This window comes from Vanessa atalanta, chromosome 15 (genome assembly GCF_905147765.1).
Source record: "Vanessa atalanta chromosome 15, ilVanAtal1.2, whole genome shotgun sequence".
Lineage (NCBI taxonomy): Eukaryota > Metazoa > Arthropoda > Insecta > Lepidoptera > Nymphalidae > Vanessa > Vanessa atalanta.
Window position 1 is genome coordinate 7,701,528 of NC_061885.1, and position 16,814 is coordinate 7,718,341.

The 16,814-nt window shown below is 30.3% G+C and overlaps 1 non-coding gene across 1 annotated transcript; it reads right to left on the reverse strand.

The window, feature by feature from the left end:
- Positions 1–5,487: 5,487 nt before the first annotated feature.
- Trnas-aga lies at positions 5,488–5,569 on the reverse strand. Its single transcript has one exon. It is a non-coding gene; the product is annotated as a tRNA-Ser (tRNA).
- Positions 5,570–16,814: the final 11,245 nt, after the last annotated feature.

Here is a 16,814-nt window from a genome sequence, read left to right on the forward strand (position 1 = left end):
GATATTCAAGATATTGAAAAACTAAACCAGTAGCTTCGTTTTCGTTATTGTTAAAAATATAACAATAACGTATGAATTATTCATACATAAAATGAAATGTGTGTGGACTATTATTACAAAAAAAAACATTAATTATATGAACTCGTTATTTAATTGTGGATTTGTTATGTTTAAGTATATAAGTAAATACATACTTGATTATAATAATTATTATTAAATGATAACATCAGCATTCTAGTTGTCGTGTGCAAGTCGCGTGTGCTCGTTAGTGCACATTATTCCCGCACGCGGCGCCACTGGTCCAATGGCGTTGATTTACGACGAAAAATATTATTTTTATTTTTTTGCTTGTTAGGATCAAATATGTAAACTTTAGTTCATTTAAACTTGTTATCTCTTTTTAAGTTTATAGAAAAATCGCATAAAAAAATTATATGAATATTTAAGTTAATAATTTTTCACAAAAGACAAAAACTAAAAATTGTGTTAAAAATATTTTCAAATTGCACATGCACATGTACGTGTACAATTGTATTTCGTAATAAAATTTAATGAACGTTAAAACTTCCTTCGCCGTCGTAATAGCTCACCACTTACCGAACACGGGCTCCGTTTTACTAACGTTTTATTTTTGTGAATGCTTTTATATTTTCGTGTCAAACTATTTCTCATACTATAAAACATATCAGGCACACCATTATATACTGTAAATTTCCGTGACAAGGTTTTTCGAATCATCAAACTGTCGACGGCTTCTCTATCTAACATGTCCACTCTCGCCACTTGCCTCATAAAAAGTACATTTTTATGACTCTCTATTATAAATATAGGATACTAATAAAATAATACAAATTTTAATACCACTATAATTTCTATTAATAAAAATATTTTTTTATATTACTTTCATCTCTTGAAAGTATAATAACATACTTGTGTGTGTTTTTTTTAAATAGGTAGTTCAAAGGTAGCACGTAATAATTTATGATTCAAGTTTTTTATTATAATTACATTTTTTATTATAAGTAATAAGACTTAATATATGGGGAAAATTTTCTGACAAAGAAAATGGTAATTTATTTCATTATAGGTTATAAACTAAAATTACTCATATATTCATATAAATATTGAACCGCACGGTTACTTTATATACAATATCACTTATTATTTTTTCAGTCCTAGTGCAATTACCGGATTTTCTTAGATTGTTACTACAAACTATCAGGCGGTCCATTTGTCTGGTTACGTCTAAGGTCATAAGGTGAAAATATTAGCCAACATCAAACACATTTAAACAGATTCAAATACAAGGATATATAGTATGCTTGTATTCATCGTTGTACTTTTGATTGATTCCTGTAGATATTTTAAGTTTTGTAATAAGCTGTTTCTTCAAATTACTAACAATTAAGTACTTAAAGAACTCTCAGCAACCCATTAATTTTTGTTAACACTAAAACTGAAAGTGTGAAAGAAAAGATAGCAATTAAGTGCCGATTGAAATATTTGTGTGTTTTTGTTACCTAGAACCTCTGTACCTGAGCCGAAAACCTCGATAAATTGAATAAAAAAGTGTTTTTCTTCCTTCCATGGAGATTCAACAACAAAAACTACATTACTCGAAATCAAATATTCTTTACATCAAAATAATCACTGATTTAACAAGCCATCCGTAGCTATATATTTAAGCTAATTATATTATACTATATTTGTAGCTAAATATACTGGTCTCTCTATCGTATATAACAATTAATATGTTTGATTTTATAGCCTAATAAAGGATGTAAACTTGAAACTAATCACCTCGAAGTAAACTAAATGTACGTTTTTTAGAAAACAATGTGACAGATTTATACAACTTTTCATTACCTCTGTTGGTTACAGAGTGTTTTAACTCAAGATTACTTAGAAATAATTTTAATATTGTAAATATAGATATATAAATAGATCACTCTAATATTGTGCACCGCATACATAGAAAAATAATACTGAAGTACTTATTATAATAGAGACTTTTGACCTTATTCTTTAGTACTGATTTCTTAGTTATTTGAAAAGCTAGCTCCAATAATTATAACACTTTTTAAACACAAAATATTTCACTTCTTATAGTAAGCAATAACAAGTTGAATGAAACTTTGTATCTTATTACATCGATAAATATTTTAGAATGTTTCAGAACGGATGACGTCATTGATTTCAACCAACACCAAGGTGTGAACTGTGAAACGTGTGGGAGGACGGCCGTGTGAACTGCAAACACGGAGTTGTAAAGAGGGCTAACTAAAAGGAGTTCTCTTATTTTATTGAATGATTTTACTTATTCGATATAATTTTTTTGGGAAATCAATCGTACACAGTGGTTACTTTGGGTTAAGGTAGGTGTTGGCGAAAGAAAAAGTCTGAAAAATTGTTTTTTATTTATCATCGAAATCTAATCTCATCGAATAAATCAAATAAATAAATGTTTTTGTTTCTTCCACTATGATAATATTCATATACTTAATATTTTTCTAATATACTTCTGAAATTAATTACATAGAGTTGATTGCGAAAATGATTAAGGCAAGTCATACATTCATTAGCAAATAGTAGTACCGACGTCTTAGTTGGTAACAAGCGTGGGTGTCACATATCCGGCGCCAGACAGACGGTACTTCAGGAAACATGAGAGCTTGTAAGAAATTTGCAGACATTGACAGTTGTGTGCGAATATGCAATAATTCTTTACATTCCGAATGAAATATTGTATAATATGCAATAAGTCAATATGTAAGTACTAAAGTTTGTAAACGAATAAATCCTGTCCGAGTTTGTTTTGGTCTGACGAAACGCAAATCCCATTTGACGGCGTTGACGCCATTTTAAACAAAAGAATAACTTTATTTTTTTTTATCGTAAATAAAATTTAATGAAAATCAAATTGATGTATATATATATTGCACCATATCTGATTAGAGCTGATATCGATAATTTGATTTCTCTTTTTCCCTGTTTCGACTCAGCTATACTGAGCCGGTTCCTTTTGCCTATCCTTATATTATAGAAGCCAAAGTAACTCTGTTCGTTACCTCTTCACACTTAAACCACTGAACCGATTTAGATGAAATCTGGTACGTAAATAATTATAGGCTACTACAACTGTCTATATTTTAATTTACCCCTCGAGGGGGTAAAATTCGGCTGGCGATTTGCTAGCTTCGCGTTGGTTAAGCCGCAGGTTTAGCTAGTATAACAATAAAAGTAAAATTAAAATTGTCATGATTTGTTTAGTTTTGTAGTTGCGGCAATAAAAACGTTTCTTTACTCGATAACAATGAACATCCTCTATTAATATATATAGCATACGAACCGTCACATTAAGTAACTCACATTACTTAATTAGACAGTCCGGTACAATCGTACACAGTGGCCAGTTGTTAGAACTAATCGACGCGACTGGTGTCCGATTGTCTCATCGTCCCTAATGCATGCACATGGCATTGCATCAACTTTTCCGCCCTTTCAATGTTATGAATATTAAACCAGTGTAACCTGAACCGTTCATTTGTCTACTCTAAATATTGCAGTTAGAGGCCTTTTAGTAATGGTTAACTGTAGGTAGCAGACTGTATAACGCCATATGGAGTATTAGCGAGACACTTGGGACGTACTGTAGTAAGGATTGGTCGGAATGGGAACAACTGTCAACTTTTGCACACAAACCTTGTTTTAGTTCTTTTTACTATTTACATATTATAGTTTAATACTTATATATAACTTGTTTATTTGGTAGTGCTTACGTAGTACCTACGTAGTACTTTCCGAAACGGTGGTAGTGTTTAAATATTGACGATTTAATAACGCTTTATTGTGAAGTTTACTTGAATAAATTGATTTGGTTTGATTTGTTAATTGTAGTTGAAGAATAATTTTGTAAAATATTGTACAATTGCATTTTCCAAAATATAGTACATTTGAAAAAAATATTTTATTTTCATATCTTTAATTATATTTTCTTAATTTCTACAAGTTTTTATTTATAATTCCAACATGAAGTATAGTTAGAAACAAAATTAGTTGATAATACCATCTTAAGCCTTTAAAAGAACGCATCCATCTCGAACAACGTCCCTTCTAATTTCTGTCTTCATACATTCATATCAGCGACTTAATCAAAACGTGCACTTGTCTGGCCCTCCGGGGGAGGGGCCGAATATATTCATTTCGTCCGCAATATTTGTACATTAGAGGTCTCGCCTCGCTACGCTCCCCGTCCCCAACTTGACTCTATAGCCTCACTCATCAGGGGATATTCTCCTTTACTATGATTTCACGAATGCAATTTAATCGAGTAAAAATAATTTAGTTGTCCTTAAATTCATAATTTTATATCTAGTCATTAGTCACAAGCAATTAATTTTTATTTAGTAAATAATATATACAAATATTGCTATACTTAAATATATATTTAAAGAAAGTAATATTTAATATTTCTATGAGACCGTCATTTTTTTAACAAAGGTACAAGGTGAGGTGTGTTTTCTGTTAAAATAATTAATATGGTTTTAAGAACCAACCTTTTTATAGATTACTCGCAAGAATATTGTGTAGAGTACTCTATGAGTATTTGTGAGAATCTTAGTTAGTTTATTGGTAGGGCCTACAGAGAGAAGGGAGAGACGAAGCAAAGTAATGAAACCTTAAATCCCTGGTACGGACTCGTAATCCCATGACGAAAAGTTATTTTGCACAGGGGTGGCAGTTGGCCGGAGCTAATGTGGTTTAGTATTTCATTTCAGTTGCAAATTGTGTTTTTATTCGCGTTACGTTGTTTTTTCGGTGTAATCCCATTACGAATGTATTTATAGAAGTTAATGGAGAGATAAGAAACTTGTTTGTTTAATGTAGCTCGGCGGTCTTGCGAATGTATATTCTAAGTTTGAACTCGACGATCCCCGCTTTTACTCCGTTTAGTCTGTGTCGCAACCCTGGTAGAAGCATGCAATGCCGTGGGCGACGCACGTGCAGGCTTAATGAGAGCCTGGTTGGCTGGAACGGCCATCTTCCGACCGATCAATGAGTGGGAAGCTTGTTAGTTTTATTGTTCTGAGTTATGTTCGTGTAATGCTGTTCGTGCAACTATTTTAATATCAAGGTAGACATGAGAAAGACATTTAGCTTGTAATTTTGTTACACCGCGTTGTTACCTTATATCAAGTGGCTTGTTATATTATCGCTCGTGAATAATTAATCATTATTTGTGTGCCATTGTTTTCATATAGATTTATTAACATATTGATAACAAAAGCAAATCGATATATACAATTTATTATCTTAGTAAGTAAATATATTATGTACTAATTAACCATTAACAATAGTATCAAATTTATTTTTTTATTTAATTTTTATTTCCTCTTGATATCTCTGGTGGTTTATTAAGTTAAGAAATTAATATATTGTTTAAGCAAAAAAATATAAAAATAAGTTGATAATTTATTATAAAATTTTCGCAGTCGGTAGGATTCGAACCTACGCTCCCAGAGGGAATCTGATTTCTAGTCAGACGCCTTAACCGCTCGGCCACGACTGCTGACAACTGAAATGTAAAATTATGAAAGTGTTCATCGCTATAATATGTAATTGAAGAGTATATAAAATATTAATATAAAGACGCAAGCTTAGAGTTATGTTGCGAGACACATAATAAATAAATATAACCTCAATTCCCGCTACACGTAAGACGTAAGTGGTCACTGCTCGTGTTAGTAATAAGATGAATCACAGCTTTGTTTTGTATCTAGACGATTTTTAACTTTTCTTCAAACATATAGGTACAAGTTTATTATATGTTTTTGTTACGGCTTAAAACTTTTTGTTTATTCAAACCTTGAAAGTTTGTGCGAAAGAAATCGCCTTTTTGTTTTATAATAGATTTTATTTTGTTTTATTTTACATTTGTCATTTACACTGGAAAATTTTATTATTAAATATTGTTTTATTTTATTAGTATAAGCTCTAAATATTGTGGTTGTACATGAGTATTAAATTCCTTCGTTCCTCGATTGGGAGTTGTTGCTTTGTGAACTTTAAAACGTAGACAATGTTGTTGATTCTTGAGATTATATATGAAAATCGTTATTTAGCTTGGATTATAGACTAAATGATAAAACTTAGATCAATCATCTTATGATCTAAATAGCATGAAATGAATAATAATAATCATCAATAAGTAACTGATTACTAGTTTTCTTTTTCGTTTAATTCTATTCAACAGATTTAAATGAGAACAACTTAAAATTTGTTGAATATATTGAGTCTATGTCCATTCCGAAACGATAAAAAATATACTGTAATGTTTCATTTCAAACGGAATGGCAATTTGTGCGTGAATCTAGAAAAAGAAAATACATCGATTATATATATTTTAAAATAATAAAACTATGTTTTTCTTGATTATTTAAGGGTATATTTTGTCAACAAAATAACAAGATATTTTGGACATTGGATTTAGATCATATTATCTTTATCTATTTTATTAATTGTAATGACTTCCGTGTTACTAATTAACTACGAAACATTAAAACATAAGTAAAGCAAAAAGGCCCAAAGAATGAATATGATTATTTATAGGAACACCTCTACGTTTTTAAATTTAAATGTTACGAATTTTAATTATGAAAATACTTCATATTTCTAGCGTTCAAAGGTATAAAATAAAATTACAAATTTGCGCATACATATCAGCTTATTAAAAAACTGCACGGAGTTATAAATCTGGGGTTCGGTTATATTATTTGATACATTAATGACTGTTTAAAAAAGTTATAATATATATGTACAAAGTATAAATATGTATATGTACAAGTATATGTTTATATAATTTTAGGCCAAGTTATCATATACATTTTACGAAATCGTGCGAGTTATTTCGTTAGCATATATGTTCAATATAGTGATAAAGATTCTTTAGGCTCACCTTTAACTCTTACATTGACCTAGATAAAATGAGTACCCATTTTGTCCGTGTCTAAGCTACCACCATGCAGCTTCTATATAAAGATTTCCATAATTTTTCATGCTTACAGTTTAATAATTCTGGTTGTGACTTTTTTGAAGTAAAATATTCAATAAAAATAAGTCACAATAAATTAGTGTACATAATACTTATAAGATATTCATAAAAAATATGTTTTTACAAGGATAACTTGAAATATTTGTTAGTTTGTTTAGCTCAAATCTAACTCTATTCTTAAAGTAATTACTTTTTCTTATCCTACAGAGTTAAATTTTTGCATTTTATGGTAAGTTAGCTCAAATTCTACAACTAAAATTCGCCTCAGACTATGGAATTCCTTAATGGAATAGCATGGGCGTAAAACTTTGTACACAGAACTTTGAAGATTTGTTACAGTGATTTGAAATGATTTCAACAAGATGTTCACAGTAAAGCAGTTTTCTAAAAATAAAATAAGACGTTGTAGCATCGTTTTCAAAGTACGTAATTCGGGATATTATATCTATTAGAACTGCGTTACGAGTCATGATCATCAAGAGTTTTTATAAAAAAGGTTTTACTGAGCCGGTCTTGACATTAGTGACTTTTAAACGACCAATTGTCATTTTCTTGATGTTAATACTTTGTACGGATTTCATTAAAATAGATTGTACGTATTCATCTCATTGCCGTCTACACTAAGTTAGTGTCATGTCAAATTGCCCACTCACCGTACACTTTGATTAGTATTCACGCCGCTTGTAAATAAACGCACTCAGTTACAATGTACTCATTGATTAACTGAAATCGTTTTAGTTAATGAACTTGTTGAATATTATAGCCACCTCTTCATGTCAATAAATTACGTCTTAGGATTTCTACGTAATATTATTAACGTCGATAAAACACGGCTTTATGTATAACATTTAATAAAATGATGTTTTTGATTATTTTGGTATGATTAGGCGTATGTGTTTTTGTATATATTTGAATAAATTTCTGTATTAGTACATTTAATTATTATTTACACACCCGCAAACTTTGCATCATACTACCTAAATGAGAAAATGTTTTTAGCTCGAAACCTGAATTATTAAAAATTAATTATGAGTAACTTGAAGACAATAAATATGCCAGTTAAATATATTTAACATAAGATTAAACACTTAAATGTAAATTAAAAATATATATGTACGAGGAAATAACGAGTACGTACCAATGGATGGAGGTGTAAAGTCCAGTGATGTTATGATGAAATGACAATAAATAGCTTAACGAATTACCTTACAACCATCTCATCTTTATCTATTGTTGTTACAACTAGTGCTCTAAATTCTTCCGGCTCATATTGTCAAATTGCAAAGTAAAAAAGATTATTACTTAGTATGGTACGAGTATGACAATCAAATGTGGTAAGCATTAAATATATTTCTTGGTTCTTATCTTGATATCTCGTGTAAGGACATGGATACACCATCTAGATATAAAAGGATGTCAGTTATCTGGTTGTTAACCATGTCATGCAACATGCACTAAAGCCAGTTAACTAAAAATAGAACATATGCGCCATAGATAACATTGGTTATTTGGTACACAATGCACGAGGTGACTGGGGCGTCACTTCCGCTGCACACTGACTGGAGATACAGTAACATAAATGTGATACATGTATGTATATTCATTGTTTATATTTTTTAAAACAAGTAGCTGTAATATTATGTAATGTTTCTTTTTTTTATAGGAAAAATGTCAAGGTCAAATTTTAATTGTAACGCTTTTCTTTTACAAACAATGGAATAAATCAATGAAGTAATGCATTTTGGAACGATGGAAGAGTAATATGTAACTAAAAACGAAGCCATAGGAAACATTTGGCGCAATGCGTTTGTAGACGTTTGATATCAAGCGTATGGTAACTATTTCCTGGGAATCTTCTTATATCTTGTAGTCACACACACTTAGATCATTGGTAACATCCCGGTGCGTTCAATAAATTCAATAAGGGATTTTTTTGTGTATTTTGGTAGTAAGTTGATATTTCACACTCATATGCATCATATAACAATGTAACCTTACGACCATGTAACTTTATTAGTCTAACGGGATGAAATTTCGCGCAGGAATTGCTTATGGATCGCAGAAAAAGCGAGAAATAGTTTTCTAAAATTCACCTCCTACGGGGCTAAATGACTGATGAATGTGTGTGTCGTTATATCTCATATTAAAAAAAAAAATTGTGTTTAGGCTCATGTTGATGAGTTAAAGACAACCGTCAATTTGTTTTTAAATATTTTACCGTACGTGAGAAAACTTAGGAGGAAAGTTTGTATGTAATTTCACCTTTTTTCAATGATTTTAAATTAAGGAAATCAGTGATTAGGCATCTGTTTATAAAGTAAGCTTAAACTAGTCGGAAAAAATAAATTATTCACAAATTAGTGAAGACGATCTCATAACTCGTCGTCGAACACGATCGTGAAATGTTCACGATCAACTGAACATTTCATGAGTACAAGAATAAAAGTGCAGAAAAAGTTCAGATTACCTTAGTTATTCCATAATCCACTGTTCTTCTCGAACGTAAGTTTTCGTGCCCCGTCACCACACAGTCTATAGTGTGTGATGTTTTTATGACAATGATTTTCTTTAAATTACGTTTTTTAATAAAGAAAATTTCGAAAACATTTTCGCCGATACTCAAAACGCCATTTCGTCACGAATTTAAATCGATGATGCCACATCAAATCAAAGTTTTAAGTAGTTTATTTGTCTTAATTTTTCCTACCGATACTATATACTATACAAAGGGTACTAGTTAGGTTTATTTTTATTAACATAATTTTTTTATTAAGTTCCGTATTCATAGTTCGACAAATTACCTATTTCCTTATTATTATTTTTTTATTTCTTATAAACACTATTTGATAAGATATAATAAATATATTTAAATGAAGTACGAGATAATAATACCCTATTTAAAGTTTTGTGTATGTGTGTATTTGTTTACGATGTTGCTTTCGACATAGTAACTGCATCACGATTTCTGCTTTTGATAATATCGCAATCTTTAATGGTTTATGAAATTAATACTAGGCTATGAATATAAATCAAGAGTTTGTTTGAACAAAGTAATCTTTGTTTTCATATCTCTGTATTTAGATATGTCCATGTGAATGCTAATTTTAAAAATGTATTATATAAATATAGCAAAAATACTGTACAAATTATGACCAAGTAATACCGAGGTACGACGGTAAAAATGTTAAAATATAGCAGTTTATTCCCGTTAAAAGGGAATTCACTGGATTATTTCGAAATATTTAATTTACTAGTATTGTTAATAAAGAATATAACATAGGTAAGCGACAAAGAATATAACATACGAAAACCTACGTTCAAATTATAAACCAATGCTTACAACCAATAAGGAGTTTAGGAAACATCTTTCAGCTCTAAAAAATGTTTTAGCTATACCCGTCGTCAAGTTATCCATGTTGGCGTAAACATAAAGGCGAATTATTCACTCCGGTTGAACAAATAAATGTATCTGGTCATGATACATGATATATGGATTAAATCGAGACAAATTATATTTAAATTTGGTATTACCAAACCATTTTTTGGATATTCGCCAATTATCGTCGAAAATGATAATCAATTAAAGAATATATAGACTAATAAGAAGCAACTGTAGGACAATCCTTATAAAATAATTATAAGGATTGTCCTTTTATTTTTTACGTTCCTTATAATATTATGGAAGCAGTATTAATTTATTCGCAGATAATATGTAGTCAAGTAAAACATGCCACATCGTTTTTTTTTTTTGTAAATCGATTGGCAGACAAGTTGTTGTACATAATATTACCTTTGTAATAATGCAGCTCGCCGTGAACCACAATAATGTTCGGCTCGCTTAACTGTAAACACGAACAATACATTACACGTACGATGCAGTTGTTATTACGATCTGAGCTTACATAACATTATGTAATCCGATAGAAAGCCTTAAAACTTAAGAAGGTCGATGAAATTAAGACATTTGTTTGTTGATTTTGATTGATTGATTTGATTGATGTATCGGATGTAATCGAAAATAACTATGACTTTTATAATATTTAACAAATGGAACATATTTTAGATAAGAAAATCAAACATGTCACAGCACCTACACGCATTTTTATCAGATATTTAAAAAAAAATGAGATTCTTAATTCTGTTGTATTTTTATGTAATTTACCTCAGATCTCACCGATACCGCATTTATAAACCGATTTGGCAAATTGTTTCTTAATTTGAGAGAATATGCGTTCCATTTGGTTCCATTTAAATTTATATTAAAAATACCACCTCTAAGGTGAAAAAGACGGGGCTAATTTATTATTTTAAAAATATATTTATCAGAGTACTGTTTCAAGTCGTTTTTTTGTTTAAATTTATTTTTTCAAAGTCCAAGTCAAGAGCTTTAATAATTGATTTTAAATACATTTTTTTTAAACCAAATAATCCTTAATGAAACAATCTGACAAACAAAACCAAACACTTACGAACCAAATAAGATTTGTTACGAAAAAGTACAAATTATATTATTACTAGTAAAGGGCATAAATGTCCTCTGTGCTTAAGAATGACCACGGATTTCGATATAATTAATAATCAACACAGATTGAGCATACGAGCACATGAAAAATTAGTGGTGCTTATCCAGATATAACTCGTAAACTTCGATTAAGAATCGTGTGTAGTATCTACAAGGGCATCTCCGCTTCTTGTACTATGACTATGTAAATACAAAGTGAATACCTAAATGTTCTCATATGTCAATGATTTACAAACTTTAACATAACGCTACTTTGTGATGTTATAAAAAATGTTGAAAATATAAAATTCGTAATATAGTAATGAAGTTAGTTCAACATAAGCATAACATGGACTTGTTATTGTATAGTAAATACTTGGGGCAGGCGGAGACCCGAGGGAAATATGCTCGTATTGCGCTGCGTTGGTGCCCTTTACACTCTTTGAATATTTAAAAAGTCTGTAACATTTCACTCCGCCGACCTCTTGCTTGAATATAATATTAGTTCTGACTCCTAACTGAGCATTTCTTATAGTTATTGAATATTAAACGCTAATATCCGAGGGTGCGTATCGAATATTCATCGGTAATAAAATAAACAAAATATTTCAATGACTTTTATGTTGTACCACGAAATGTTTTAAAAGATTTTCTTACAATTTATGCATGTTTCTGTTTGAACTTGACTTTTGCTCATTTAAATACTTTAGGACGTTAGATGTGACCAAAAATAAATGTTAAATTGACTCACAAGAGTCAAATCAAGTTTTGCTATTATCATTATTTTGGACGTAATAAATAATTTAGTAGAAAGATACAAAGTTCACGTTTAAGCCATTAAGGTATGAATAATGAAGACGAGTAGAGTTTCGTGAAAGGTTAACAAGTTCGATACGCCCGAGTGAAATCAATATTCAACTCGTTTAATGTTTTTGCTGCGCGCCTTTATTTTGTTTTACTTATAAATGTAATAGTTGATTAACTAGAAGTATTAAATAACGACTTGACCATATAAAGTTTTAAAACACTTTAATTAAAATCATATTATAACGTAAACGGACTCCATATTTAAATTCTAAAATATAATAATACAAGAATTCATTTATTATTTTTTACTATTTTTCTATTTTGTATGTATGTATAATTTTATTTGAAATTATTTTGATTAATTTGCTGATATATTAATGAAAGATAAGTCAATTATCGGTAAAGATTACCGAAGAGAACGTGTATTTGTACAACAGTTTAAGTTTATCAGCAGTAATCATTTACTGGGGCTAATGTTTTATTTGCGTAGTGAGTTTAAGTATGACAGGCAGTGCATTTGGTGCGTGTTTAGTGCGTCCACCTGGTAGCTAGCAGACACAATTATCTTCACGATCATAAGCTTAAATTTAATAAATAGTTTCTAATTATATTCATTTTAAATCATTTCTTAAATCGACGTCTATTATTAACTGACATGGACTACGAATTTTGTAGACTAAATATAAATAATAAATCGAAAATGGTCAATGTGATTTTTTTTAAAGTAATGATTAATTGAAGTATTTTATTTGAAATAAATATATTTTTTGCACCATTGTACGCAGTATGTATTCGACTAGAGAAATTTTACCTTGCAATACAGACAAACAAATATAAATGCGTCTAGAATATGATGTACTAGTCCATAAATATCTCATCGTCGAGAGAAAAACAATTCTGTCTAAGAGAAATACTCGTAACTTAATATTTCATGCTGTGGTAGTCATAGCTGTATTCTTTGAACATTTCTACGCAGTCACGCTTTCAACAAAGACACGGTGATTCTTGAAACATTTTAAACATTCTCTAAATACTAGTATTGATGTTATTATAAATCCCGTTATATGGACAGGAAATTAAGATAGCCGCTAAGGTATTGACAAGTAGTTTTCGCGGAATAGGTTTTCTCATAGCTTTGTACCTATAGGTACAATGTACATATATTTTCGAGTAACAACTACTTTGTTATGGGTAATACAGCCGCGTTTCTCAGTTACACCTTTTGTTGCAATCAGTTGCGGTAATCAATGTAACATAACTCACAACAAAATCTGAAGCATTGAGAACGCGTTATTGCTTACAGAATAAGGGCTATTTTATAAATTTACATTGCTGTAAGTAATTGCGGACATGCTTAGCGACATGAAACGTCGTCGTGTTGTCTTGTTTACACAGCTCCTTGCAATGTTCGCGTTTCGCTTTGTAGAGAAAATGAACGACTACCATGTGGCTGTCAACGCCAATACATTTTATATACGAATAATAAAATCTTATTACTATCAATAGATATTTTATCGCGGCAGCAGTTCGTGTTCCAGTACTGTATTGAAGTATGAGTAACTATACTACAACTCCTTGTAATATCAGATCAAGGAACATAACGATTTGTTCTCATAGTGATACGTCTATTGTATTTCGTGTTGTAATATATCTTTCTAAATATAGCTGTTGGGTTAAGCGTTAGGGTCGTACTATAGATTAGCAATTAAATAGAACAATTAGTCAATAGACTAGCTATAGATCGCAGTGCCTTTATTCTTAGAATATATCTATATATATCTAAAAATTTAACAATATATCTATTAATGTTATCACTCTATTAATTCATAAGTTAGTAGTACGTTTGTCAGGGCATTAAAAATATTAGGTTTTTCAGACTTTTTTTTTTGAAGCAGCTCGTTGTCCCCTTGGTGCTTTGAATTATCTCCTTTGGTGTCGTATTGCAGTCTGATCATATTATAAGGGAGTCGTATTATAAGCGAGTAAATAGAGAGTGCACCTGTGTTAGCGTACGCACTTGGATACTTAAATATACCGCGCAGTTGGCTAAATCGCAGTTAAGAATGTCTCAAAAAATTGGTCACAATGATTTTAGCGAATCATTAGCCACACACTTATTCAATTATATTATATATAAGTGGCCTGGAAAGTAGGAAAATAAGAAATATTTAGTAATAATTTACGAGTACTATGTTTTTATTTTTGTAAGAAATAGATGCGGAGATACGCACCTATCTTGTTGCTTATCGCTGTGGTATATTTGATCCATACGTTGATAACGTTAAAAATATTGAAGTGCACAAGTACTTAATTGATTATTAATAAATAAAATGTAATCGGTATGTGACGTTTACAAAACAATACGATAAAATTGGGGCAATAAATAAAACTTATATATAAGTCAAGATAATACTTATCAATATACTAATAAATTTAGAAAAGATGGCTTATAATGGATTATACCAAATATTTTCATTTTCAGTGACGTAATCCGAGATCGATGAGCGGAAAGAACACCTCAGGTGTTCTGAATTACGTAGATTTTATTCCGGGCAATTTGAGATTCCACGTGTTAACAATCATGAACTTAAAAAAATAATATAAAATTATACTTCATTTATATTATTATCATTAATTTCAATAGAACATTTATGGTTTTATGTTTGATATAGTCATATCACATTTGATGTTGTGTTGTGGTAATATGCCTTTATTATCGTCAATACATTACGGCTCAGAGTAAATAGCAATGTAAATGGTAATTATTACATTCTATGACATGTAGTGCCCAAACAATATATTATTAATACAAAATTACGTTTTGATAGACTCTAATAAGTGTAAAGAGGTTTAATTATAACGATTAAATATGTAAGTTTTAAAATATTTTACCCTAAGCCTAACTATTATTATAAATGGAAAAGTAAGTTTGTTTGTTACGGTTTTACGTGTTAATTGCTGAACTGATCATCATGAAATTTAACATACACGTAGTCACGGGTACAGAAAACGGTTAAGGCTTTGTAGGGCAGTTCAACGTTTAATTTTTAGTCCTGTAACAAGTCATCTATTTCTATTTAAAAATAAACTGTTCACAGTTAACAATTACACGTCAATGTATTGCTAATGATATACTTTATCATTTAGGTATTGGAGGAGAGCCAAACCTTCGAAATAGACACTACGGGCACAGTGATTCGTTAGGATTACAGCTATTATCAGTATTCTTATCAGAGTCGGTGCGCTCACACCTCGCAAGTGCAAACACCTGACGGCCCACCTGTCCGTTAGTACCGCTATATCTTAGAGACTATGATTATGATATAGTGCGATAACACTAATAACAACTAAATGGTATTTCCGTATAAATAACTTGATATAAACTTATTTACGGCACTGATACGCTGAAGTGATGAATAACATTAATAATCACGCACCTACGTACGTAACTATCGATATGGATTAAGAGCAAATTATATTTTTTTAATCTGTTAAAGATCTTCGTATCAGTGATAATTATATAAATATATATACGTAGGTACTATTCGTTATTGGCTTAGTATCATTTAAGCCGCGAAAAAGCTGTATCGTAATTTCTTGATCTTTTTGCCTGACGAAGATATTAAAAAGAAACACAGTTGTAGTAGGTTTTAGACATATTATTTAATTGGAAATTGTGATCCGATATCTGAACCTGAAAAATATTTTGAATCATCACTTATTAACGAAATCATTATTTATATTTATGATTTGAATAAGTTAAGACAAGTCAAAATTGAAAGTAATGTGTATAAACCATGAATACATGAATGTTTTTTTTTATTTCAAATGAGTAGGCAGGGTGTCAAATTGCCCATCGAATTGTAAGTGATCACTACCGCTCATAGACAATGGCAATACAATAAATTTTAATCATTCTTCGTCTATGCACCACCAACCTTGGGAACTAAGATGTTATATCTTATGTCTGTAGTTACACTGGCTCACTCACCTTTTAAACGAAATTAAAATATAATTACTGAACAAAAATACCAGTAAGTCTCTCAGAAAAAGTGTTGGGACTACCCATCAGTTATTCTACCGCACGGTACTACCCTTCTCAGACCGTATCACAAGTGGCGGCAAAAACACGATTTTGCACGATTACTCGAAAAGATACTTTTGTCATTTTTATTAAATTTTAACGATATGAATAAAAAAACAAAGTCGATCAAATGTAATAACTACAGTTATTTAAGGTCAACACCCATAAGCTATCCTGATGTTATAGTTGTTAAGGAATTTATAATTACTAGAACTTTCAACAGAATTAGTAATAGGTGTTTGTATTTGATTTAAACAACAATATTGATCTTCAACAGACACCTTATTAGCGCATTAGAACAATTAAGGAAACGCTGTAAGTTTATTATTGATTTTCAAATCACGTTTTTGTCATATATTGAAGTTAAAAAC